Raw genomic sequence first — 27,418 nt, 5'->3', positions numbered from 1 at the left:
AGTGTAAATGAATCAGAAACATATGGATTCAATCTACTTTAAAAGGCCCAGTGGAGTTCCAAGAGGAGGGTAGAACCCTTGGAGGAGATTATGTTTGGGGATATTTCCAGACCCGGGGCCGTTAGTTCTGGCCAGGCCGAGGGCTAGGCTGGTATACGGCTCTCCAAGGAAACCGGCAGAGCAGGAACCTCAGAAGGGCAGGAGGGTCACTTTATCTCCAGTCCTCAAGCCCGGACTTGGACCTTTTCAAAGCAGCTTGCCTCCTAGAAACACCTTTCCTGAACATCTCATTCTGGCCCAGGGCTGGGACACTGAGTCCAGCCAACAATTTCTCTTTAGAAACTCAACTTGTGCAAGTCCAAAAGGGTGTAGAGGCTGGACTGAAACCCTTCGTCTTTCCCAAAGATTCTCTCCCTTTGGACTGAAACCTCTGACTCTGAACCACGTCCAGGCCGTGGCCTTGGAAGATGAAACAGGACCATGGTTCTCCTTGGCAGCGTCAGATGAGAAATGAATGTGCACAGAAGTATTGAACACGTTCAGCTAAACAGGAAACAACACGAGGGAAAAAAATCCAGACTCATCAGTCTGGTTGGGTTACATCAGCCATGAAAATAAACACGGGCCGAGAGAGATCAGGCTGCGTTAATGGGAAGCAGGCAACGAGCAGGTGTGTGTCCCTGGGCAGACTCCTCTTTGGGGCTCCCCGTGCTCGTGCCTCTTCTGGGGCCCCACGTAGCGCGAAGGGTCCACCACCAGGGAGCGGGGGCGCTCAGAGCCGCCCGGCACTTGCTCCGTGTCTGCTGCTGCTTTTCCCTCCCCAGCACGCTCTTCCAGATGAGAACCCAGCCTGCTCTGTGTTGCTGATTTTTCTCTCTCTCACAGTGGCGTTGCTATGGAAACCAGCCTTTCCCATCCACGGCAGATTGAATCAAGTTTTAGGGGGAGGACTAAGAAAAATGAGCAAGTGGAACAGTATTCTCCCCAAATGCTGCCTGAAATGGAAATCCTCTGTCCTTGCAGCCCAGCCTCCCCTCCCCAGGCCACACCCGGGCAGCTGGGAAGGTGGGCAGGGCGGCCGCCCTCACCGAGCGCTGCCCAGGGGGGGACTGGCCGCAGCGGGGGGGCTGCTCTGAGAAGAAAGGCACGCCTGGGCTGCTTCTGCTCAGCGCCGGGCACCCCGGCTGCCGCCAGCTTGGGCTGCGCGGGAAACCGCGTTGGCTCTGAGTCACTTCCTCCCCCCTACCCCCGTCGAGATAACACAGGAAGCTCTGGGTGGGGCGGGCAGGGGCCTGGGGAGCTGGGTCTCAGGGGCATTTGCTCTGCCCCTGGAAGTCTCCATCACCACCCCGTCCCCAAGACATGCCTTCCTCTCTGCTGTTGATGACTGGAAACAGTCATCTTAGAGATTAATTTCTTTAGCTTAAGGTTTTGATACTTAAGGCAAATAAGCAAGGTGGGATTGAATATGGACACCTTAACATCAAAGGCTAGGGAGGGGGGAAGCCGTGGTAACCGGGTGGCAGGGTGGGGGTGGCACTGTAGGGTAAAGGCAGGTGGGCACGGCAGATGGAGGCTGGGAACCTCACAGGTACAGAGCACTCGCTTCCCAGGCCCCCCACCCCCACCCCCAGGTCGTTCTAGAACTGAAACAGACAGGGCTGTGGACCCCTGAGAACCCCTGCCGCTCCTCCCCACAACGCCATAGAGACGGACACTGTCAGTCCCCGGTCAAGGCATGTGTGCTGAGAGGCTGCCGTGTGCCAGGCACAGCCTTAGTCCTGGGGGCACAGCAGTGGGAAAACGGGCTGCGGGGAGATGGACACTGCTCTGAGGGATGGAGGGCGATGTGGAGCCCAGGAACCAGAGGGACCGGAATCGTCCCGGCATCCCTTCCTGGCTCCCCCAGGGTCCCTGAGGCTCCAGACCCTCCTCCAGCCGGTCCTGCCTTTGCAGGGCGAGCCCGAGCTGTCTGCGGAGTTTCTCCAGATGCAGTGCTGAGCTCGCTGGACCTCAGAGCCTGCGGGGCGGATGCGAGGCTGCCCACAGCCTCCCTGAGCTGTGCCTCAGTTTCCACACCTGCTCCCGCAGTGCAGGAGCCTGCTGCCCAGAGCGGGGCCGCGCCAGGGAGGATGCTGCTGGCCAGCGGCACTCCTCGCACAGATGGCGGGGCCTCAGCTGTGTCCGGCCCCGCCTCCCAGGGCAGAGAGGCTTCCGGAATCCAGTTCCCCTTCCGCAGCGCCCGGAGTCTCCAGATCACAGGACTGAGTGGGTGCCTTTGGATCTAGGGCTTGGCTGGCCGATGTTCTCAGCCGCCCATGGATGGATGGAAAAGGTGACAAGAAGGAGAGAACAGGGGCTGGGGGGGCGAAGGATGGGGCGGAGTTTGGGGGCGGGCGTCTTGCCCAGCTTAACTGCCTTCAGTCTCAAAATGATTCCTAACGGCCGAGCTGGTGATCGTCCTGCCAGCGCTCCTCGGGCAGCGCAGGGCTTGGCGGGGGCGGCGGCTGCACCACGGGAGCCCGGCGCAGGGGAGGACGCGACGGAGGCCCGCCGCCCACGCCTGGTGATGCTCTCTGTGGGCAGGGCTTCGAGGAGCGAGGGCCCCCTCCTCTCCGCAGGACACCCAGGATGGTCGCTTGCGGGCCCGTCCCCGCACTCCTGGCCTGTGACTGGGGCTGTGATTTTCTGTCCTCCGGCCAGCTTTCCCAGGTGGCTGGAACCTTGGGCCAGCAACGCCTGGGGACTGGTCTGAGCTGCATTCTGGGCTGTGGCCCCAGGGCTCCTCCAGCCCTGACAAACCACCTGACGGATGCTGGCCGCGGGTCCCACGCGGAGCCGAGCGGTGTAACCCAGAGCCTCCCAGGCGCTTGCAGCCGCTCGGCGCACAGCGCCACACATTCCCGCCCGGGCGCGGACCCAGGAAGGACAAGGCTGGTCCTTGCCAACTCCTCGCGGTGGAGAGCTTCAGTGCTCAGGCTAGCTGCTTCTGAGCTGTCCTGGTCACGTGATGTAAGTCATTTCAAAACTCCCCAACGGGTAAAATAATTGGCAAATACCAGGTTAAATACTACACTCTGGAGACAAGGGCCCAAGGCCAAGCCCTCGGGCACCCCGTGGCATAATGCCCCCTGAATTCCCGCTCTCCGCTCTGCCAGCTCCTGCCCCGCCCTCACAGGAGCAACAGGAGTGCCAAGGGCAGTTCTGAACAACCACAACCACCTGATGAGGCAGGCGGGGCCTCTCACTGTCTCCATATAGCAGATGAGCACACTGAGGCACAGAGAGGGTGGTTGGCCTGCCCAGGTCACCAGGCTACATGCATGTGTGAACCCAGACAGCCTGGCTCCAGGCTGCGCCCTCTGGACCATCAAGCCGGTCTGTCAGCTACAGGCAAAGTGCTGTGCTGAGTTACGTGAGGGAATTCAAATAAATACACGATGTGGTCACTGCCCTCGGGGAGCTGGCCGTCGCCAAGACTTAAGCAGCCTCCCCAGACTGGCTTGACAGATCCGCCGCCCGCGTCAGAGCGCTCAACCCCAGGGTGTCTGCACTTCAGCGCTAGAGTGGGACCGCCAGGAGCCCCCTCTCCTTTCCCTGCACATCAAACCCCCGGAGCTACTGAAATCCCACCTTCCCAGCCTCAACCTTATTCTTCCGGACAGACTGCCCAGAGCGCCTCCGTTCCTGACCCCTGTTCTGAAGGAACAGAAGGAGTTGAGCAGTCCCTTGCCAAGTTTCATGACAGAGATGTTGCGTGAGGCCAGAGGACACAGCTGAGTCGGGCCTGCCGCCTGGGCTCCAGCCTCAGCCAAGTGTGAACCGGGTCAAACAGCAGAGCAGCGGGACACGCTGCACCGCCCTGGGCCCGCCAGGCCCAGCTCCACCAGCAGGGTCACCCTCGGCCGTGCGCTCGCACAGAGGCCGCTTGGCGTTGTAGAGACTTCCTGTCTACACTCGCCTGCGGGGTTGGGGGATGGTGCCTGGTGTTTGGTCCAGAGCCCAGTGCAGCCGGGACCCCGGGGCTATGAAGGTGTGCTGTCAGCACAAGTCAAAGAGAAGATCCGATCAAGGGCTTGAGCGTGAAGGCTGCAGTCAAGGTGAGCCAGGCAGGGCTGGAAGGAGCCTGATGTCGGGTGGTGGAGACAAACAATGAGGGCCCACGAGGCCCAGGATCCTCCTGGAGCAATCCGCCCACTGGTGGGGTGTAGGAGGCCCACGGAGGATGCCGCACCAGAAGCCAGCTCTCCTCCCTGGGGGACCACTGAAACACAGCTGCGCTTGGAGACGGGGTCAGGCAGAGGTTCCGTCCGCCTTCCAGTTCACTTCTGCTCCGGCATCACTGAGAGTCTTTCCAAAGGGCCAGTGTCCCTCCTTCCCCATGGGGGCAGCACATCACGGGGATACCAGGGCGTGGGGCAATTACAGGGGCTCAGAGGAGCAGCTGGGAACAGCACCTCAGGTCTCCACCAATGATGCTTGGGGAACATGCGGTGGTTTTAGCGTCATGGGCATAGTGTGCACGAGAAGGCGGGGCCTGATAAGTCAAGGTGACAGGAAGGGCGCCCCTTCCTTTCCTGCGTTCGGCTTGGTGGTGAAACGTCCAAGGGGGTTCAGGTCTATCCCAGGACGGAAGCTGCACTGGCACGAGCCCCCCGATACCCAGAGCCGGAAGAAACAGCCTCGGCCTCGGGCCCCAGAGTCACAAGCCCTGACGCGCTCCCTCCGTCCCCCGATCCCTGCCCCTGCACGAGAGGGCCCAGAGCCTGGGGGGCTGCTCGGTTCTGGAAACTTCCAGGCGGTGGCAGCCGGCTGTGGGTAGGAACCTACCCAGCGCCCAGACCTGGGGACAAGCACTCATTAAAGGCCGCCCGGGAGAGTTGAAGTTCAGACCGAGGGCCACGGTGAACCCCCGAGAGACAGCACTCATGCCCTCCGGGCATGGCAGGTGGCCACCAACAGGCTCAGCCGACTTCCAGAGAAGCAGGAGGGACGTCGGGGCTTGAGTCAGCCCACCGCCCGGCCTCGCCCCTGGGAGACTCCCAAGGACGGCCCCAAATTTACCGTGGGGTGTCAGCTCCCCTTCAGGGCAATGCTCCTTCCTCAGAGGGCACCTGGCACGGTGCGGGGCGTGTCTCGCCCCCCGGCATTTCATTCTTACCTCTTCAACCTGAGAAAAGGAGGTAAGAATGAATTAAGGCCTCAGGGCACCTTCCGAAAGTGACCCATAACCCGGGACAAGGCCGGATGTGCTTTTCAGGGTCACAGAACCTGTGCCACCTCCCTGTGTTGAGAGGCACTGCGCCCCGTTTGCCCAGAGTCACCACACGAAACACTCAGGTGAGAAGGTGCCGCTGATGGTTCTCCAGGGGCAGCAGAGATGGGTAAGGCCTTGGAAACTTCTCACCTCACTCCACAGAAAGTTGTATGAGGAAGGACTTCCCGAATTAAGAATACGTGGTTGTAGTTTGTAAAGTAAAGTTGCTCAGTGTTTCACGGCATCTCAAAACGTCTCTCCCCAAGGTCTCAATCCACAAGCCTCATCTGCAAGCATCCTAGGACCTTCCTCTCAGACAAAAATTCCAAAGAGGGCCAAACAAGAAGAAAAACGGCAGACTTCCCATGGTGCATTGCATTGGGAGCACCAGCTGATACCCTCTGGCCCCCAGACTGACTTGGGAAGGATCCCAAAGAAGTGTTCATCGGTCTGGCCTCGCGGACAGAAAGGCTGCCAGGGCCCTGCCCATTGCACTGAGATCCCCAGTATCGAGGACAGCTCAGAGGCATCCCAGTGCCATCTGCTGTTGAACAGCATGAGATGCACTGATCCGTAAGTGGGCAGATTTGTGTTTTTATTTTTCCTCTCTGGAGCAAAAAGAAAAAGGGACTTTGACTGTGGGTGACACGGAGACTCTGCAAACCTCAGGATGGGGTCTATCTACATGGAAATCACTCCCAGGCCTCCCTTCTCCACGCCCCTCTGGAGATAAAGTGTAATGAAGTTGTTAACCACTGGCTCTGCTCTTCTTACAGATAAGGGGCGACTTTCTTTCAAAGACCTTTGTGCTGGGTCGTTGCCAAAGCTGTTTCAACTGGGATCATTCGTGGCTCTGCCTACAACACACGTCGAGGCGGGTTTCTCTGGATGAGCTCCATCAGTCACGTGCTCGCAGTGGGGAGCAGCTGTCTGAGGCTGGGGTGCAGAAGAGGAGGGCGATGCTTCACTTGCCCTGGGCCTGGCAGAGAATGTGGCTTTGGGCCTCAGATGCACCCAGCCGGGAGGTGCCTGACAGCACAGTGTGGGGGGCAGGTGGGTGACACCCCACTTCCCGAAGCAGCCCGAGGGGAAAGTGCTCCCAGGCTCCTATTAGGGATGCTCCAGGCACGTCTACAGAGACAGACTGCCTACAGAGAGAGCTGAGTGGGCTGGAAAGATTCTGGAGCCCTGGGGAAAGGGCTGGGGAAGGGAAGGAATGTTCTGTGACAGCTGGGTTCTGTTCCCTTTCAAGTCGTTTACATTGCACTAAAGCAGTAGGAAGATTGTGGAAGGATGTGTGAAAAGTGGGGATACACAGGGTGGGGGGAGAGAAAAGAGAACAGAGAGCAGACAAGAAAGAGAGAGGGAGGGAGTAAGGGAGGCAGGAGGAGGGGACGGGAAGAATGGGTAGAGGGAGGGAAGGAAGGAGAGAAAACCAAGGCAAAGGAGAGTAAGTAAGCAAAACAAACAACAGAGTGTTTTGAGGGGGAAGAGCTTAAAGACAGGAATGAGTGAAGAAGAAAGGGAGTGATTCCCTTCTTTTTAACGGCTGAGTAGTACTCCACTGTATGTATGTACCACAGCTTCCTTATCCATCCATCTGTGCATGGACATTGAGGACCATTTGTGACAACATGGACGGACCCAGAGGACACTATGCCCCATGAAGTAAGCCAGACACAGAAGGGCAGACACCACACGATGCCCCTTACTGAGGAAACTGAAATAGTCACAGTGGCAGAGGGCAGAACAGGGCCTCCCAGAGCCGGGGGAGGGGGAAGCGGGGCATGGCTGTTCGGTGGGTATGAAGTTTCAGTCTCGCGAGATGAATTAGGGCTAGAGAGCTGCTGTCGCGTGGGGCTTGTCGTCCACAATGCTGTGCTGTGCACTTAGAGGCTTGTTAAGAAGCGGGGAGGGTAGAGCCCAGGGGTAGAGCGCTATGCTGAGTGTGCACAGGATGCTGGGTTCTCTCCCCAGTACCTCCATTAAATAAGTAAATAAACCTAATCACCCCTACCTCCCCCAAAACAAACAACAACAAAAACAAGGAAGCTTGTCAAGGGAGTAGACCTCATGCTAAGTGTCGTCACTACACACACAACACCGTCCAAGGGACACAAGGACACTTGTGGAGGTGATGGCAGGGCGGTTACTTTGAGAACAGGGGGTGGTTGCTGGCGGGGCGTGTGCACGTGTCCAGATTCATTAAACATGTGCAGGTTAGGAAGCCTAAAACCTCGCAGGTCCTCCTGAACCTCAGGAAATTCAGACATGTTCCTGGATATCATTTTTCCAAATCCAAGAATTTCCCCCCTTTTTTGGTCTCAGTTGCCAGAGAGGTTGAAAGTCAGATTTATGGCCTGCGCTTCGTGATGTCCCCGGCCAGGGGAGAGACGTGCGCAGTGCTGCTGGGAAAGAGCCCTGCAAGCTTCACGCTGAGACGCGCCCCCGCCCGGCACCGCAGGCTCCCAGCCGGCGTGAGCCCTTTAGCAAGTGGGTGGAGCACAAACCTTGACTAAAGGGCAAGACACACACTCAGAGAACCAGGAAGATGTGTCCTCCCAGCCCATCTCATCTCGGGGAGAGAGTTAAGACACGTCCCACGCTGACAGTCCGACCCACCTTGGCAGTGAGCGGACTCAGAAGAGGGAGACCTGGCACAGGCAGGAGCTCGAAGGAGCAGCCTTTACTGGTTACACAGGAACCAGAAAGATCAGTCAGCCAGTTAGGGTTTTGCAGTTGTCTCATTGCTTTGATTTATTTGTAATTACCTAATAGCTCTAGTTGGTAACATGAGAACATGGTGTACATTTCCAAAGGACCCAAAGGTCCCAAAGGTCCCAAAGGCTGTGCCGCAAGAAGTCAGTCACCCTCCCAGACTGGCCTTCCAACTACAACCCCCCCACACACACACTGGGTAAATGCTGACACTAGTTCCTCTGCAAGGAGACCATGTGGGTCTAACAGGCTTGGCAAGGGACCCTGGCCCATCCCAGAGATGAGGTTTAAAAGACTCCTCTGTGGAAGTGGTGCTTGAGCTGAGAGGCGAAGGACAAATAGGGGGTTGCTAGTGAAAGAAGGGATTGCCTGTGCAAAGGCCCTGTGGTCAGCGTGCGCGCAGCACTTTTGATGAGATGACAAGCAGGTAAAGCGGCCCATTTGCAGGGAGTGAGGTGGGGGGTGGGAGGAGAAAACACAGAAGCCACGGGCAGAGGTAGCAAAGGCTGGTGCAGGGCGTCCTGGGCCATCTCAGGACTGTGATCTTTATCCACAGAACTGATTTTAGCCCTGACAGTTGTGGGGGTGGGTATAAGCAACAGATCCATTTTACATTTTGAAAACATAGTCACTTGTAGCTGCGGTGTAGGAGGAGCGAGGCGCCGGCACTGGTGAGGGTAGGGCAGTTAGGAGACTACTAGAAGACTTGGGGGTCTGCCCCACACCTGCTTGGCATCCCCTTTGAGCTGGGCCACAGCTATGGTCATGGGGGACACTCCCACGTGGGCTTCAGTGGCCTCACACAACGGCCCAGCCTCAAGTGCATCCTCCCCCAGGGCTTCTCCAATGACACCGGTGCCGGGGAAGCTGCCGGTGCGCGTGTGGGAATGATCTGAAGTGCAGGGGAGTCCACGCTTCCAGGAGCAGCCCTCGGCCAGTGGGAACGGGAGCCAATGGCAAAGGCCCCTCCTGGGCAACCAGGGTGCGCCCTTCAGACGGCCCTGGGCGGGTGCGAGGTTCCACGGCGGTGACCTCACTTACACGGTCTCGGTGGACATTCCCTCTCCTCCCACTCTGCCTGCCCCCACTCCTGATTCGGGAGTTACTCCTAAGTTAACAGCCAGCGCAGAAGTGCTCGTGGGCTCTGCTTTCTCGGCGGATCGCAAGTAAGAAGGAAGCAATGGCAGCTGTCTAGGTAAGAGAGGACAGGAGCTCGGGCTGGGGCGGGAGCTGTAGGGACGGACGGATTTAAAGATATTTAGGAGGTTAAATCAAGAGTCCAGAGCAGCTGCGTTCTCAAACACCACTCTCTTACGTTCCCTTTGACGGTCGGTGTGGCCGTCCAGGGCGGAGGAGGCGTTTCCCGGCTGTGCAGACGGCCACCGTCTATAGAGGAGGAACTCAACAGCCACTGCAAAACGAGGGTTACAGGAGACGAGGTCGGTGCTTCCAGGCAGTCCTTAATCAGTTGAATTGAAAATGGGCCCTTGGGCCGATACGCCTGCACGAGTGCCTCCTTCAGGCCAGACCGCGCAGCCACTGCCACGGAGAGAGGAGCAGCAGAAACAGCAGGAGGACGTGGAGGAGGAGTGACCGTCATTCACCCGCTGAAGGTGGAGAAATGGGGATGCAGAGAGGTAGGCAGTCTCCCCAGGGCCCCCGAGGAGAGAGAGAGCGAGCGAGGACTCATACCTTGGTCCAAATGGCTCCAAAGCTGTGCTTTTAACAACCATCTCCTTTTAAATTTCCCTCCGCTCCAAAGCAGGGGACGAGCCGTGGAGAGTCCAGCCACCTCTGTTCAGGCTGACTCACTGGCCTCGCTGATTGTCAGTCAGATCCGTTACTCGGTAGATGAGATTCAAGCCTGGTGGCTACAGTGACAGTCATGCTACAATATGTAAGTGCATCAAACCAACACGCTGTGCACCTTAAACTTCCTCAGTGTCATATGTCAACTACATCTCAAGTTTTTAAATTGAATTTATTGACTGATTAATTCTTTTTGATAAGATGACATTTGGTGGAAGTGGGGAATGGTGCTGCCAGTGAGTGTGCTGTTGGCGCACCAGACTAGAGGCAGCACTGATGGCTTACGTCACCTCATTTCATCCTTAGAGCAACTTCATGAGGCGGGTTCTGCTGTTGTCCCCATTTTACAGATGAAGAAACTGAGGCAAAATGAAACAGCTTAATAACTTTCCCGGGAAGACATCGTAAGTGGCAGAACTGGGGTTTTAACCCAGGAATTCCAAAACCCGTGTTCTTCCTCATTGCACCCTGTCGCCCCTCCTTCACCAATTCACCCCACTACCACGTTTGGGTGTTCGCTCCATGTCAGGGTTTAAAGAGATGCTGTGGGAGTGGAAGCTGGGCCAAAAGCAAAGACAGCTAAGCATGAATTCAGCCCTCAAGCAGTTTATTCTCCCATTGATGGGAAGTATTTCCATAAATGATGATGAGAAAATGTAGAAAGCAACAAATGTCTAATGAAAGACACTGACAAAGAACTACGGGGATTCAGAAAAGGAGAGACCCCAACATGAGGGAGCGCGGAGGGCATGCCTCACGCTGTTTTCACTACATAACCACCTCGCCAAAACGTAGTGGCTCAGAGGACACCCACCTACCATCTCCCACAGGGCTTGGGTGGGCCAGGCAGCTCTGTCTGGGGCTGGCTCAGCAGTGCTGGGTGATCTGGGGGGGGCCTCACTCACCCGTCTGGGATGGCAAGGACGGAGGGGACCTCTCAGCCTCCAGGTACGATCCAGCCTCACTCTCTTGGTGGAAAAACAGGTTCCCATCAGTGAGAGAGAGAGAGCACACCCTGACACACAAGCCCCTTTCAAGCCCCTCCACATGTCATATTGGCTAATATTCCATCAGCCAAAACAAGCCACCTGGTCGAGCCCAAGCTTCAAGGGACGGAGAGATAGACTCCCCCTCCGCTGGGAAGCTCCATCGTGGCACTGTGACGAGACAGGCTTAGCGGGGCTGCAGAGATGGGCAGCTTTTTTCTTTCTTTTTTTTTTTTTTTCCCTTTAAGGATCAGAGAAGGCTTTACAGAAAGGACGGCCCTTGAGAAATGGCTGGGGCTGGAGAAGAGAGCAGATTTCCCATATGTGGAGAAAACCCACAGAGGCAAGGCAGCTGAGGGACCACAGGACAGGCCAGTGCTTTGTCTGGGCTAGAAGGAAGCTTGGAAAGAGAGCTGGAGCTGAGTCGTGGAAGGATGGAGCAGTGTCTTTAAGATCTGGGATGGTGACCAATGGCCTATTAAGAGGTTGGTCTTTATTTACAGGGCACAGCCCCTCTCGGAGAACACGCTCCACTACACGCCTGGCGGCCGCGGCAACACAGCCCTCTTGTTCCTGCAGCGCCCTCACGACCCGGGCCCGAGTGGCAAGCCAAGGACCTGCGGGAGCCTGTCTATGGGCTCCCAAAGCTGTGCAGTGGCCTGAAAAGGTGAGCTGGGGGACTGAGGCATTAGTGGCAGAGGTGAAATGAAGGGCACATTGAGGTTAAGTCAAAGCTGGGGCAACCACAGCCAGGTTCAAATTGGCCATTGGGAGCTGAGGGTGATTCCAGCTGGTAGAGAGTGGAAAAAGGTTTATGAAGATAAAAACTAACAAAGAAAGAGAGAAGACAGGTCCCTGGAGCAGCCTCAGGTCCTGATGACCTGCCCATTCATGTGTAAGTTTACAAATAATTCTTTTTCTTTGAAGGTTTTGAATGATTCTGTCCCTGCAGCAGGTGATGGGTGGTCTGTCCTGCATCAGGTGATAGGTGGGCTGTCCTGCATCCCATGATGGGTGAGCCTCTCCCTGCATCCCTGGTGAGAACTTTGCTTGGAATAAAATTTTGCAAAGAAGTAGAGCATCCAGGGAAAGAAGTACGTATTGGTCAGGTGGCAAAGCAGGATCAGACGCCAGCGGGGTGGACGTTCAGGACTGAAGTTGTTCTTAAGAAGAACTATTCTTTCTCTACCTCTCCTAACAACCTGACATGTCATAAAGTAAAAATTGAAGCCATCATATTTTCAGAAAGATGCTGAGATTAGGGAGAGTCTTGAAAACTTAAAGAGTGTCAGTTTGAGTCTATTTCTTGAGTTATTATTCTGCAAATACGTTATCAGTCCTCACTCCAGTTGTTAAAGAAGCCAGAAGCCTTTCCATCCTGCCTTAGTCCTTTTGGAATTTACCAAGTACATCTCAGCAGTGACACAGAAAATAGATTTCCCTGGAAACCAGAATTCACACAATAGTCCGAGCCCTCCAGAGCCCCACGGGGTAGAGAAATCCCCGTTAGAGCTGAAATCCTATTATTCTGCTTTTATGTCACCTCCTTTGCTGTAAATGAGGGCCAGCCCAGCTGCCAGAGCACAGAATGACACAGATACAATGTGTCAACCACTCATGTTTCTCTTTTATGAGATCAACTTTTATAACTTTGCAGTCAGTTCACTGACAGACTATAAAACTTGGCTTATTAGAAACAGATACACTAACCATGAGACATCACTTGTCAGAGACTGGTCCATCTTCTTCTGGACACGAGCTGGTCCTTAGAGAGAAAGCCCTTCAGAACGGGAGCCTGATTTCATCTAAAACGGCACAGGCACCTGTCCTGGGTCACCATAAATATTGCTCCCGGTGGAAAACAGCCATGCGGAGTCCTGTCACAATCCACGTGACGTTCGTGGGTTAGCATCACGGCCTGACTGCTCACGAAGCTTATTCCAGCAGAATTCAGAGCCCTCTAAGCCAGCCGAGCATTACTGTCAAGACCATTTTCTAGTCTATTTGTGGCAACAGAAACGTCTCCTCTTCTGAGAACCCGGAACACTGGCAGCGACAGCCAGCTTCCACGTCAAAGCCGATGCCTCCTTGGCTTTGCGCGCCAGTGGGAGGAGTCTCGGGCGCCCAGTTTCCACACACACCCTGCCCTACCCCGTCTCCGGCTTACCTTCGCTGCGAGCTCAGGGACCGCTGGCTGCCCCGGGACCAGTCTCCTTATGCACAAGTGGGACTTCGAGGTCGGCAGACAGAAAGGATCTGGAGAGTATCCCTGGTGCCATGGCTTTGTTCCCCTTAGGGGTGTGTCTCCCTCTGGGGCATGACTTTCTTCCCTCAACGTCCAGGCCCCCAGCTGCAGATGAGATGCAACTCAGTGAGGTTTCCTGATACAGGCATGTTTCCATGGCAACCCCAGGGTTACCTCACCCAACAGCATTCAGATGTTACTGACCACAGTGTAGAAGGAGCATCGGTTAGTTCTCCAGAGCCAAGAGGATTTTGGGGGGGGGGTTGTTTTTGATGTTACATCCTTGTCCTGAGAGTTTGGGGGATAACGTCATACGTTTAGGGAGCACCCTGTATGTAGACAGCACGTCCCCCCGTGTCTCCGCCTCAGCATGCAATGATTGCTTTCGGACGGAAATACGAGGGGCTTTTCTAGGGAGACGCATCATTATTCACCGCTGCCCTGGTCGCTGCCTGCGGCCAAAGACTCGTTTTAATGTTCACAATCCAGAATTCCTATTTTCTCACAGCCTCAGCAGGATCTGGCCCACTGAGCACTTGACGAGGTTTGCTCATGGGGATCCCAGGTGCTTGGGGATGGGGCAGGGAGTGACTGCTGTCACAGGGACCTTTCACCCCTGCAGCCTGGAATCATTAACTCCGGACACACACGCGGTCAGCACTTCACTCCATCAGCCTGCTGGCGATCTGCATGATTGGGAATGACGTCCTGTGTCCCTCAGGGCTCCCCAGAGAGCTAACTTAATTGTTGAGAGCAGTGGAAATAAGACGTCATTCCTCTACACCACTGGTTCTCAGCATGGGGGAGAGGAGGGGTTTTGTCCCTCAGGGAACACTGGACAATGTCTGGAAACCTTTTTGGTGGTATGACTAGGAGAGGGTGGCAGTGGCACCTCATGGACAGTCAAGGATGCTGATAAACATCCAACAGTGCACAAGACAGCCCTCCCCCACCCCTTGCAACAAATGACCGGTTCAAAACGTCACTAGTGCTGAGGCTAAGAACCCTGCTCCACGTAATCAAGCTGGAAACCCCGCAAGGCGTGGCCTCACGGCGGGGCAGATCCCTGCTGCCATCACGGGAAGGCAGGCAATGGACTATTCATTAACCGTAATGAATAAATGCCTCCAAGTGCATTCACCTGAGGCTTCCAGGACACAGAAGGACGTTCTTGTGACGGGGAGTTTGTAGTGCATGCGGGCCCCTCCAGGAAAGCCTTTTCTTCTCTGAATGATGATCTCAGTCTCTGCTGTCTCACACTGCCTCTCTGTTCTTTAAGATCCCTTTCTGCACAATGCATACGAACATAGATCCTTCCTCTAGGGCCGACCAATTAGACTTACAGAAAAGTAGCTTCTTTTTTAGTAGATTCTTCATTTAAAAGGCATACTCTTACTTCCAACCGCCTCCCCCTGGAAATCTCGGGGTGGGTGGAAACAAGGGAACGCATGAAGTTCGTCAGAAGCCCCTCTCCTGGCCCGTCTAAAACCCACTGCTTGTGCTTAATTGGCATTTCTTTGCTATTCTTAGTCGTCTAGTCACATGTCTTAGAATTATCACCTAAAGCATGATTTGTACACTGTATAAATATGGCCAAAATTTGTACATGTTCCCAAGAATGGAAATAAAAGGAAGCAGCAGAGGCGTGAACGCCGGGGACCCAGCAGCGCACGAGCCAGCGGCGACACGGAGCCCGGCAAGCTCTCAGAGAAACTCGCTCCAGCGTCCACGGCTGCCTTTCTCACCAGGACCGCTTTCCCCCCAAAGCACGAGTGGTAAGTCATGTCAAGGCAAACGAAGGTCAAGACTGCAGATGTCAGGCCCTTCCTCACCGCCACGGGGGAGGCTGCTGCCGGGCTGAGGGGAGACACTCGCTCCGTGGGCTCTCAAGACAGAGCGGGCCAGGCCGGGCATTGGCCGGTCCAGGGCTCCAGGCCCGCGAGACAGCCGTTCTCTGGGACGCCCTGGAGAGCTCTGCAGCGTTTCTGCTCCAGCTGCTCGGAGCTGTTACACTGAAGAAAAGGCTTACGGTGTTGAAGCACAGAAAGCATTTTAGAAGCTGGTACAGATACATTCACAAGCCAGGCATCTAGACAGAAGGCAGTCTCCGGAAGCCACAGGAGTTGAGTGCCACCTCACAGTGGAAATTTTTTTAAACAATCATATTAGTGGACTTAAAACTCATGCTCAGACTCCCTCTGGGAATGAGGGTTTATTGGATGGACGTAGCACAGGAAGGCCCCCGAGCATCCCTGCAAGGCTCTGGGATTCAGCACACACAGCGGAGGTGGGCAGCAGGTGTTGGGGAGCTGGAAGCTTCTACCGATGTTTGGGGTGGAGTCTGGGCCTGACAGCCCCCCTCGCTGGGTGCAACACACATTCTCACTTCCCAAGATGGAGACTGAGTGGTTCACTCATAACTTGAGCAGAATTTGTTTCTTGTTCCAACTGTGACCCAGGCAGCCAGGCTGGCCTCCCTCGACAACCCCCACCATTGCCACTTCCTGTAGCAAGAACCTCCTGGGACCCCCTGTCCTCTGGGGAGCTGGGGGAGAGTGGGCAGGCCCTTGGGGTTTAAGGTCCTCACCCCTCACTCCTAACCCTGACCTGCTGCCCGCCCCCCCCCACCCCCAGAAGATGCTCTGCAGCCTAGACTGGAGGCCGCGGGCCCCTTTCTACCAGAGGGAGGACTTCCTGTGTTTCCTCGCAGAGCCTGTCAGCAGCTTTCTGCACACGGCCCTGGATTTGCTGAGCTGGCCCCTGTGTTGAGGAGAGGCTGCAGATCCGGACAGATGTTTGTCAGAGCGCTGTTCTGACCAGGGCGCAGGGATTTTGCCCTGCCTGGTATCACACAGCATGGGGGAGGCCGGGAGCTCTGCCTGGGGAGCGGGAAGGGTGTTACACGAAATCAAAATGTAATCATGCCCTTCTTGGATTAGGCGATGTTTTCCTCTGCTGTTTTTCTTTATATAACCTTATCAGTCTGCTCCTCTGTTTTCCCACTCCGCCCTCCTTGGCTCCCGCGCCCACTCTGGTCTGCAGGATAAACTCCGTGCGCTGGGCGCCCTGAGTGGCACGGTTTCTAGCCGGCTGCACTCCAACCTCACCTAAGTCTCACCAAGGCTTTGCTGCCCTCATTTCCTCGCCCTGTGCAGAAACCCTGCTCCACTGGTTCTTAGATCTCATGAGACCTCTGACTTACACCCAGGAGGCCAGAGAGCAGGGTGCGTGGTTCACAGCAGGACTTCCCCACCCTGCCCGCCTCCCGCTCCCCGGACGGTCAGCATCGCCCCCTCTCAGCTGACCTGCCCCCAGACCAGGACCTGCCCCGCAGACAAACATCTCCTATGCTTTCAGGGGTGAAACAGACTCCCCACACCTAGCATTTCTTTAATAGCATATAAGGCGTTTAATTTCATAATTTGAGATGAAACGTTAGAGGCAAGTTTCCCTGGGAGAGAAATAGGAACTGAATTCATGGTGAGGCTCCAAGGGTCTCGTCTGTGCTGAAAGCAGAGGTTTGGTTTGTGTTCGTCTGCAGTCCTGCCTGGGCTTGGCTTTGGGCTTCTGTGTAAGAGGGCCAAGGGAGGCGGGCTGACGGGAGAGCGGAGACGCACTGGGTTCCCCAGAAGGACGGGCTGAAGGGAGACAGGCTCCTTTTCTCTGCAGTTTTGATTAAGTCTCCTTTGCTGACCCCTCTTCCTCCCTCAGCTTCTCCGGGTCCACCTCCTGAGTCAGGCTGACCCGAGCCAACTGCCAGCACGGTTCCTTGGGGGGAGGCGCCCCCCCACCCCTACCCCCACCCCTGTCTACTCACCTGCATCCTCTCTCCATCCCTCAGCTTCCCACGAAGTGCTTTCCCCAGAAATTGAGGAATGAGCCTGCGTCCCAGAAGACAAGGGCTTTGCTTCTTCATTAACCAAGAAATCTTGAAAGGATCAGCAGTAGAAGGCAAATGAGGCAGAGGAGGGGAGAGCCCTAGGGTGGAGAAGAGAAGGGCAGCATAAGAGCTGGTTGAAAATGCAAATTAGCTAAATGGTGCTAAATGAGCTTAAATGAGGATGCTGTGCATCTTTGGGCCAGTCCCGGGCCTGTCTGCCAACTCAGCATTCCTGCTCCCTCTCCCGGGACGACCCCTGCAGCCTGTGTCCCTTACACTCCTGTGACAGCTGGGTTCCGGCTGGGTTCAGCCCTGGGGCTCCAGCCGGAGACAAGAGGACAGAGGACCGGCGGGGAGGAAAGGTGAGGAATCTCCCCCTGCCCCACACTTCATGTAATTTGTACGTCGGTATTTCTTGTTGGCACAAAAACAAAACCAAACAAATCCACTCTACAGGGAACTCTGAGCTCTTAGGACCTGAATCTTAAGGGAGGGACAGAGAGGCATCCGGAGAGATCCCGGTCCTCGCCCATCCTCCCCGAACGCTGACCGGAGAGGAGGCTGTGCCCAGTCGTTTCTCACTAGCCTCCTTTCTTTGGGGTTTTTGGCAGGCAGGTGGCTGAAGAAGGAGACGTGGTGAAATCAGCCTTCACCCTCAGCCCCACCACAGGGCCCTCGACGTGGGCAGCTCTGGTTCCGTCTCAAACTCCATGAGCCAGCAGCTGCCTCTTGCTTTAGAAAAGCTAACAATGTGATTCCTCTGCTTCTTCCTACGATGCCGCTAGACCTGGGTTCAGGGCAGTCACACTCTTTTAAAATGAGTCCTGCTCATACAATTCGACTAGCTACTTTGTAGCCCTCAACCCACTCACAACAAAGGAGTTGTTTCATTGCTCCAAAAAGAAAAAGTCACGCTTTCCAAGCTTGCTGCACTGTTCAACACGGTTCAGAACAAGCAACTGAGTGCCTCTCGTCACTGTGATTAGCTCCCCAGGGCCTGGATTCTAGCTTTGGATGCTGTAAGAATGTGGTAAGAAATTCAAGATACCAATCTCAAGTCTGAATGCCCGCACCCTAAACTCTAAATCCAACATTTTATTTTATTTTACTCTAGTTTATTGTACTTTCTAACACTGTAGTCGTTTTGTGCTCTGAACAGCTGACTCACTGGAAGCTGCACTGAGGATACTTTTTTGGCAGGGGAGGCGGGGGAGAGGGGCCCCAGGAGGAGAAAGGAGGCAGTCCGGGAACGCAGAGCTCATCCCCTCCACCCCGCCTTCCAGGTCTCTTCAGCAATCTCCGGTCCCATCTTGCCCGGGAACTGTCTGAGGACCAGACTGGAAGCTGGGGGGTCAGATTTGGGAGAATTTACATCGTCACACCAACCCTCCAACTGCCTCTTGCAGCCTCAGCTTTTTTTCTGGGAACAATGGAGTGGACAGTGAGATAAGAAGGAAACTGGAAGGGTGAGTTGGCTTGGAGGTCAAGGGTCTTTCAGAAAGGAGAGCCTTTTCTTAATAATAAGACTATTCCTCTAACAGCTTTTCCCTCCAGTTTCCTTCCCACTCCTACCAAGTTCCTAAACGGCGCGGCCAGCCCGCTGCGCCCTCGCGGCACCCTCCTCTCCCAGCTCTGCATCCTGACACCCCCGCCTCCTGGAACTGCTCCGTCAAAGGTCCCCCCCCCCACCTCCCAGTAATTATATTCGGGGAACGTCTCCGCCGTCACTTCCCAGAGGCAGCTGCGGGGTTGGACTGCGCTGTGTCCCCTGCGTCCTTTCTCCATTCTGTCACTCTCTTCCTCCAACCGGGGGCCGAGCATCACCCGAGGCTTTTGCAAATGTCTCCCCTCCTTCCTTATTCCCGTTGGCACCTCAGAGAGCAAGGCCTTAGGAGGTTTGTACCAAACTGCTGCATCGGCCTTTTACTAGCTCCCACTCAAGAGGTTTTTGGAGGGGAGGGAGGTAATTCATTTTATTTATTTATTATTTTTTATTTTTAATGGAGGTACTGTACTGGGGACTGAACCCAGGACCTCGTGCATGCTAAGCATGCGCTCTACCACTGAGCTATATGCTCCCCACATTTAGAGTTTTACTTCGGTCTGCAGCCCGCGGGACCCAGAGTAGCATTCATGCACCGCAACTAGGATAATGCTGCCGCCTTGCTCAAAAATCTCAACTCTCCTTTTGCACAGAAGATAGAATGACCAAATCTGGCACCCAAGTCCCCCTCAGTCTACGTTGCAGCCATATTCCTTCACGGACTGAGTTCCTGGCTGGCTCAGCACATCCTAACAGCTCCGGCCAGAACGGCCCCATCTCCACCCGCCCCCTCAGGCTCCTCCTGGTCCCTTCCCTGCTTTCATGACCCAGCGAGAACCCAGCCTCCTGCGTGAAGCTCGGATCCCACCAGCTGAACGTGATTCCTTCTTTCTTAAAAACCTGGAGAAAAATTTCCCCTTAAGATTTGCAACCCTATGTTTAAATTGTCAATGTAAACTTTAAAACATTTTTTAAAAAGAAGGTACAGCTTCGTTCCACTTGACAAGCCCGCCCAGTCCCCGTCCGCTTCTGACGCGTGTCTGTACACGCACGCGGATGCGAGATGGACGTGCAGACTGGCTGATCGTGCTGCAGACGTGTTGACGCGATCCCTCCTTGTGGTATCTGCCTCATTTTTAGAACTGCTGTGGAGATGTGCCCGTGGAATGCATGGGGGAGGATTCACCTTCTCGCAACTCAAGCCTGTCCCTCTGGGACCCTGTGCACCCATCTCTCCAGGGGTCTGCTGGGGTGTCTCGGTAAACTCGCCGGGCCGACCCCCGGGCATCACCAGGTGAGGGGCTCAGGACCTGCTCCTCGAGCTGGCTGCCGCCTCTGCCCCGGGCGCCATACAGACCACCCCTCAAAATGTTGGGGGCTCTGGCTTCTCACTTAAATCTGCTCCTATCTCTCAACTGCCTTAGAAAATCCTAATAACTTCTAGTTACCCGAAGTCATCTCTTTACTTTGCAGTCCCTGAGGAACTCCTGTAGCTGGTGATAGCGTACCTTTCTGTCGGCCCAGGACAGAGGAGAAAGGGGCCAGTTTGCCGCCTCCATGGTCTGCCCATCCCTTGTTTAATCCAGCCTTTTGCCTCAGAATATTTGCCTCTCACCATCGCCTTCACCTGGGGGGCTTCGGGGTTTTCTGTGATGCCCAGCTAGCATGTCTGGCAGGAGCTGCAGTGAGTCTGCACTGTTTCAGTAAATGGTAGGGACATTTTTCTCTTACCCACGTGACTCAACGCCAGCAGTACTGCTAGGAAGCTGTGCTTGCTGTCAGGGTCTCATTTCAACACAGATGCATCCCTAGAAGGCCTTCCCTGCTCACTTTTATTTTTCTAAGTGGAGGTTTTTGGTCCATTTGATCACAGAACAGGCAGCATTTTATGGGCTGTAAATGGAGACAACATTACAGGAAGGAAAGGAGTGGCCCAGGATCAGAAGAGGCCTTAGAGCACAGACTCCACTCTGCTCAGCCCCCAGAAATCCCGAGAGATGCTGGGGAGACGCTGGGGATCACTGTGGAAGTCCACAGGCAACAGGGTTAGGAAGTCCCTACTAGTTGTACCCAGTTGCAATAGAGGCAGGGTGGCCTTAGCTGACACCTGGGAAAAAAAAAAAATGTGTAGGGCAAAATCATGAATGCACACAATTTATCCATCGGTTTTTTTTTTTTTTTAAAGCTGACAAATCACAGCTTTCACATCCACAGATACAGACCTAGACCATAATGCACACACATATATCTCAAAAGACAGGATGCCACACTGTGAAGAATAAATGCGCACGACTGGGTAAGTCTGGTGGGACAAGCACACTTTTCAGCCTTCCTTCTCCAATCCCCTCAAAATGTATGTTTTTAAATCTAGAACAGTACTGTGGGAACAAAGAAAGAAAGAAGAAATAGCTAACATAAAGGAATAAAGGAATTTTTTACCTAGCCGCTAAATATAAACTAGAGTAGAAAGGATCTAAAGCTGTGAAAATGGTCAAATCCATTAACAGGGAGAAAGACACACCAATTTTAAGGGAGTGAATTTGAGGGAATATATTAGCAATAAAGTATTCTAATTATGTTTATGAAAAAATGCATTTATAGAATCAGAGTTTTATGGCTTTAGGGTAAAGAGACGTTATAGGATTTACATGTTATTACGCAAAGTTGTAATAGCGTATGAGTTGAGTGATCTAACCTGCTTCTGTCAGTTACTGAGCCCCAGGTGGAAATCCCAGCAGAATGGGCTTGGCCAGTCAACCCCACACTTTCACAATCAATATTATCCCCTTTGCTGGCTCCTCTTAATTCTGATATAAAACGGCATCAATGATTCTGAGAAAGGCCAAAATAAATATCCATTGTAGGCAAAGTTTCTGGAAAGTTGGGGTAAAAGAGAGAAGGCTCCACATTTTTTTTAAAGCATCACCTCTTATAAGGCCTTCTTCCCAATTCTCCTTCCAGAAGGACCCTGACACGTGTGTCAAGCACGTCGCATACCCCTAAGCCAGCTCCTTCTCCAGTCAGGCCCCTGGCTGGTGTGAAGGCAGCTTCTCACCAACACAAAGGCAGAAGGTGCGGAGGAAATCAAACCCTCAAGCAACTTCTGTGACAGACGCACCAGGAGTCTGAGAAATCTCACCTCCCTCAGTGCCGTCTAGGGCGTAAGGAGTTGAGCCAAAACGTGCCGATTTACACTTGCTGGGCGCTGGGGGCACGTGAGGTGGAAAGGATTCTATGTTGGGTGTCAGCTCAGGGCTCTGACTGCAGACAAGGCAGCTTCTCCAGGCCTCAGGTCCTCTGTCTATAAAATGACAGGCTGAATTCGACAAAATCAGAGCCGTGTCTAACGCTTCATGGTCATTGCAACATTTCCTCTGCACCAAAATCCTATGTGGTATATATATTATCTCCATTTCTAGCAGCCCTACTCTTTCTAATATTTTTAGACTCTAAATAATTAAGTTTCATATCCATTTGGATTCTTACATTTCTGCAAAGTTACTTGAATTTATTTTTAAAGGGTTTATTACAGGCACTTCTAAAATGAAGAGAAGTCATTACCCAATGGATTCAGGAAATGAGATGGCTAATTTGGGTGCTAAAATGCTTTCTGATTACACTGATGAGCTCTGTATTCTTCCTAAATTCACCAATAATTCATTTCTCTGCTTTTCTCCAGCTCTAGAGATTTGATCCATCTGCACACCCCACAGACTAAGCTTAGGATGTGTCATTACGCTGACGTCTGCAAACGCATCTCAAGGTCATTTCAGACAGCGGGGTCGTGCGCTGATGAGGTCCAAGCAAAAGGCTCCGGGACCATGCTTCCCCGAGTCTCTGGAGCCCCGGTCAGCACAGGTATTTGGGTTGCCTTCCCCCAGAATCACAGAAGGCCGTCCCGCACCTGAGTCGAGTGCAGCTGACCGGGCTCTTTAATTGGGGGCTGCTCATGGCTGGGCTGTTGTTCTCCTCTGGAATTTCCAGCAGGTGCAAAGTGGGGGACAAGCCATCAAGTCTGAAATGAGTGAGGAAAGCCCCAGAGATGAGGCCAACTTTGCTCAAGTTTTCAAAGAAACTCTGCTGGAAGCACCTGCAATCTGAAGCACTCGTTTCATCCTGCCCAGCCCAAGTCCAGTACAAATCCTGGGGACCCAGTCGCCACTTGGGAGGTGACAGAGATTCTGAAATACTGATTTTGGGGAAGGTCATAGCCAAAAATACCTTCCAGTCATCTCTAGCGGTGATTCCTCTGAAAATTCCAGGGAGGCCGGTGACCATCCGGCTTCCGAGATGAAGAAATCACAGCTTTCCCAAGAGACCCCAGGGCAGAGAGGAAAATGTGCAAGGATACGGTCAGTGAACCCATTCACTGTGTCTCTATGATGCCAGCCGGCCCTCCGTTCACCCCAGGGGCCCTGGTTTGGGGAATCGCCCAGTTCCGCTACTTCCTAAAGATCAGGTTTGGGGAACGTCGACCCCCTGACACACACCATCTCTCTGGCTTTGGTTTCTAGACCTATAAAATCAGCGTTGGGCAGGTTGAAATTCTTTCAGCCGTAGCAAAACTGACTCCATAAAACACACCGTTTGTTTTGTTGCCATGGAGATTCAGAGGCTCAGTTAACCTTACCTGCTCCCCGACAGGACTTCCCCAAGGCCGGTCCATCGGTCTGCGTGCGGGGTTCAGGAGCCTGCAGCCGGGGGGTGTGGGGTGGCTTCACCTCGGACGCTCACCCTCCTCCAAGCAGATGCTCTTCTAGATGGAGAGACATGGGTTCAGTGAACTTGGGGGCGAGATGAGCGGCTGCGTTCTAAACACGGCATGAATTGAGGGCTCTAGGGGAAAGTTTGCCAATAGAGTTGCTTTTCAATCAGTATTCTTAAAAAGGGGAACATGAACATGTTTGGGGCTATTCAGGCATCGACAGTTTTAAGGAAATTAATTTTCAGATGCTCAACTTAAATTTGTGCTTTTTTTTTCTGCCTAAGAACATACCCAGCCTTTCTTCTCCCCCTTTTATTAAAGAACCAGCATACCCCTCACCCATCCTGTCGCTCACCAGGGGGAAACCACCCAGGGCCCCGCACAGAGGTGGTTCTAGAACCCACCTCTCCTTCCGGGGCGCCCTCGACCAGGTCAGAGCGACATGTCCTCAGGAAATGCCGGAGGTGGAGACGCCTCACTGACCAGGCGACAAGGTCGGACGAAGGCTACTTATGCCGACATGAGAGTCAGGGCTCTGACCTGAGACGCTGTCACAAGAGGCCTGGAAGCCCGATCCAGGGCTCACAGTGAAGGCAGGCTTTTTCTGGCAGGAGCAGTCTGACCTGGCTAATCGGTCTGAGGTGGCTCTGCCCCTGGGCAGGGTGCCTGATGACGTCCACCAGGGGCTAAAGCTGCAGATGAGAAATTTTGACCAACATCTATGACAGCACAAGCTTAAACAACAGCCTCCATTTTAAAACGTTGTATTCATAAGTGTAAATGTGGGTTTTTTCAAACATTTATTTACTTAAATGAAGAAAAGTTCATTACATGTACAGAATTATGCTGCAGAGAGAGGCTCCAAGGAGTGTTTGAATGGACAACGATGCCCAGCGTGAAGGAGACGAAGTGAAGAAGGGCGGGAAGTTGCACAGGGACTCTCAGGTGGCCACAGCTCCCACCTCCAGTACTCACCTCCCCGCCCCTGCCCTCACCTCGGCCAGCAGCCCAGGCCAGTCCCGGCTGTGTCCGCGGTGGTCGGACCCTGGGGCTCTCCATCCGTCTGGAGTCCTTGGTTAAGCCTGTGGCAGGGGCTGAGCCTTCCGGACGGGTCACACGTGTCCACACGGGAGGTGCTGGAAGCTGCCGGTGCCCCGCGCCGGTGGGCCACCCCGACACGCTTTCAGGTGAAACCTCCCAGCAAGTCATAACCTCCTTCTTCTCAGGCCCGAGGAGAAGCAGCAGGAATCCGAAGAGGAGGCTGAAAACTCTAGAACAATTGGGGAAAAAAATAAATCAATCTCCTTATTGGCTTTGCTTTTATTTTCATTCAATTTTTATTTTAGTAATTAATTTTTCTTCCACGCAGATGGCACCTAGCTTAAACACCTCCACCCCAGTCACCCTAACCTCACAGCCCAGATCTCCCACTGTGTAATGACCAAGTCCCAGAGACCCTGAAATGGACCTTATCAGAGAGAAGCAGACTCTTTGGGGCGTTAAAATCTAAGGGGAGTGACACGCTGCTGCCTTGGCTGCTGGGGGCCCTCGCATGTGCGAGTCTTCTGTCCGGAACGCTCCCCTCCGCCCACAGCTCCCGTGGCCCATCCTGTCTTACCTCGGGGCACACAGGGCGGGCCAGACCCCCATTACTCTCTCTCCCAGCACACTCGCTTCTTCCTAGCACCCATCAGAACTGAAGCTGAATAATTAATTGGGTGTTTATTCTTAGGATCTGCCGCCCTCTTAGGAATGTAAATCTCAGGGAGACAGACTCTCAGCCGAGCAGGCGGAACACCGTCTCCCCTGCACGCGACGCCATCCTGCACGTGGCAGAGGCTTGGTAAGCTTTCACAGCGTCTCCTCACCTTGTGCAAAGTTGTCAAAATCTTATTCCCCTTTCAGGCCAAGGTTAAATGTTATCTCCTCAGTAAAGCTTTTTGACCATGATCAGGTATTTTAATTAATCACGCCCTCCTCTCTGTGCCCATAGCATGTTATACACAAGACATGATAGCATGTGATTGAACCATATGACACCGCTGGGGTTCTTTTTACTTTTATTTTTTATTGAAATGCATTTGATTTACAGTGTTAGTTTCAGGTGTACAGCAAAGCGATTCAGTTATATATACACATACACACACATATATTTTCAGATTCTTTTCCCTTATTACAAGAAATTGAATATAGTTCCTTGTGCTCTACAGTAGGTCCTTGTTGTTTATCTATTTTATATATAGTAGTGTCTATCTGTTAACCCCAAACTCCTAGAAATTGCTGGTTTTTAATAGGCCAAAGTGGTCGAATGTCTGCAATTTCATGTGATTAAATCTGACAGTTCATGCTTTCACCTCTCTTGCTAGCACGTGACTCTCTTGAAAAGAAGAACCGTATTTGTTCATCCGGTATCTGACATACCTAGCAAAGGGCCCAGTACACAGCAAATGCTTAATAAATGTTGCTTACGAGAATGCCTGAGTAGCTAACTAATCACGCCTCTGGCTCCATGCTGGTTTCCAAAATGACCTTTAACCATCGGACTCTTCCAAATTTGGGGCACTCCCTGATGACAAAATGCCTTTGTGGACTAAATTTTTTTTTTTCTGTTTCCAGTTGGACACCTTCACTCAGAGTCAAGGAATTCATTCCCAGCTCACAGAAACCGCAAGCCACGGAAAGCTGAGGTTATTGCTTGTTGAGAGAAATAACATCAAGATGGATGAGATCAGCCTGATGGCTCTGGGCATGCCTGCCAAGGGGACTGTGAAATTCCATGAAACGCCCCACCTTCCTCCACTCACCCAGACAGCCAGACCCCTCTAGTGTCCATCTCTCCTTCCCCTGGACAGCTGTTCGAAGGGGAGCTGGAATCACCACACACACACAAATGACCTGGCACTGCCTAACTGGCCTTGCCCACCTACCTGTGATGACAGGGGAGGCCTCAACACCTGTTTCTGGCACACCTCTCCACAAACAGCTCTAAATCGCAGTGGAGGTGACAGGTGTTGCTGAACGAGCCCTAATAGGGTAGCACTTCAAGAACTGAAAACTAGTCATCTGGCAGCTGAACTCACCCTAGGGCGCGTCACACGTTAATCACTCATTACTGCTCCAACACCCAGGCTGTTTCAATCAGCCGCGACATCAGGAAAATTTGTTCCTCAAGGGAAGAAATCACATAAGACGTGCAGATAGGTGAGAACTCTCTGGAAACAGAGACCTGGAGCTGTCCTGTCTCTCTGTCCCCTCTTTAGGCTGAGAAGAAATAGAGCTCACGGCAACTCAACCAACAATGAAAAGAAGGGAAGTCTGACCATTCCCTAGGAACCAGAGGGGCCAAGGCATGGAAATGTAACCCTGCATTTTACAGCTGAGTACACTTAGTCACAAGAGTGAAGCCTCGCCTGAAGTCACACGTTAGCTGGAGAGTCAGAGCTAGAACACTTATCTCCTGTCATTCTGTCTCCTGGGCAGCCGGGTTGAGCTGTGATGTTTACAGAGATTCCAGTTGCATTGTTAATGAATTAATTGCAGCAGGCCTATGTCTTAGTCTGCTGGGCTGCAAGAACGACATGTCATCGGCGGGGTGGAGTGGGGACTTAAATAGCAGACACTTATCGCTCACAATTCTGGAGGCTGGAAGTCCTGGATCAAGGAGCAGACGGATTCGGCTCCTGGGGAGAACTCTCTCCTTGGCTCTTATAAGGGCACTAATCCCAGCACGAGGGCCCCACCCCGTGACCTAATTACCTCCCTAAGACCCTACCTCTAAATTGGAAGGTAGGGCCTCAACACACATTTAGTCCACAACATCCTGCCTTAAGTCCATGACTCAGAATGTATCTCTTCGGCATCTTGAGGGGAAAAAAAGCAAATTCATGTTTTTGAAAGCAAACAATTACCTTTTGGGGAGCCATACTGTTCTATTTCCAATAAGTTAAATACATTTATAAGTGGTCATAGTCATAAAATGCTGTAACTGAGATGTTCTCTCTGTGTTGTCCCAATGTGAGTCATTTCTCCTCAGGTCACTGGGATTACCCATTGTGGGTAGGCATCTGGACGGCGTGGTCATTATTCTGTGATCTCAGTGTCCACAAAGTTTTCCTCCTAAGGTATCATTCAGCGTTTCCAAGGACATTCCAAGGAAGACTGACCCACCGCCCCGTGTAGCCTCCCACTTTCTCCATCATCTTCCAGTGTTCGAGGTCATTCCTGACTCTGCACATGATTAGAGTGAATTTCCCCAACTGCCCTTCAGACGTGGAC

At 53.4% G+C, this 27,418-nt stretch overlaps 2 long non-coding RNA genes across 3 annotated transcripts; one reads left to right on the top strand and one right to left on the bottom strand.

The window, feature by feature from the left end:
• The first annotated feature begins 1,840 nt into the window (after positions 1–1,840).
• Positions 1,841–27,059, top strand: LOC116150158 (uncharacterized). 2 transcript variants are annotated; one of them, XR_004133803.2, is made up of 13 exons: positions 1,841–2,335; positions 5,524–5,830; positions 6,034–6,310; positions 6,841–9,612; positions 9,738–9,872; positions 10,091–10,188; positions 11,274–11,437; positions 14,633–14,790; positions 18,179–18,361; positions 19,579–19,732; positions 22,118–22,296; positions 24,876–24,986; positions 25,760–27,059. It is a non-coding gene; the product is annotated as an uncharacterized LOC116150158 (long non-coding RNA). The 2 variants fall into 2 exon arrangements; XR_010378985.1 differs by lacking the exons at positions 19,579–19,732; positions 24,876–24,986; positions 25,760–27,059 and having other exon boundaries at positions 1,842–2,335; positions 22,118–23,564.
• LOC105094293 (uncharacterized) lies at positions 7,989–23,594 on the bottom strand. The gene is made up of 6 exons (XR_010378986.1): positions 23,548–23,594; positions 23,069–23,194; positions 16,833–16,993; positions 12,938–13,120; positions 10,690–10,752; positions 7,989–10,143 (listed from the first exon to the last, which is right to left on the bottom strand). It is a non-coding gene; the product is annotated as an uncharacterized LOC105094293 (long non-coding RNA).
• Positions 27,060–27,418: the final 359 nt, after the last annotated feature.

The sequence above is a fragment of the Camelus dromedarius genome, chromosome 34 (genome assembly GCF_036321535.1).
Source record: "Camelus dromedarius isolate mCamDro1 chromosome 34, mCamDro1.pat, whole genome shotgun sequence".
NCBI lineage: Eukaryota > Metazoa > Chordata > Mammalia > Artiodactyla > Camelidae > Camelus > Camelus dromedarius.
The sequence above is the reverse complement of the archived record's forward strand: the minus strand, read 5'-3'. Positions and strand labels throughout refer to the sequence as shown.